We start from the raw sequence: 258 nt of genomic DNA on the forward strand, positions 1-258 counted from the left end.
CGTACACCTCTCTAAACAGTGTCTGGGTGGCTGTGGATGCTGCTGCACACAATGTTGATGGTGAACAGATCAAAACACTGACAGAATCCATGGATGGCAGGCTTTTGAGTGTCCTTGCAAAGAAAGGTGGCTTTATTGGTCACTGATTTGTTTTGGTTTTATTTTTGAATGTCAGAAATGTATATTTGTGAATGCTGAGATGTTATATTGGTTTCACTGGTGAAAATAAATAATTGAAATGGGTATATATTTGTTTTT

The sequence above is a fragment of the Puntigrus tetrazona genome, chromosome 14 (genome assembly GCF_018831695.1).
Source record: "Puntigrus tetrazona isolate hp1 chromosome 14, ASM1883169v1, whole genome shotgun sequence".
In the NCBI taxonomy this organism is placed as follows: domain Eukaryota; kingdom Metazoa; phylum Chordata; class Actinopteri; order Cypriniformes; family Cyprinidae; genus Puntigrus; species Puntigrus tetrazona.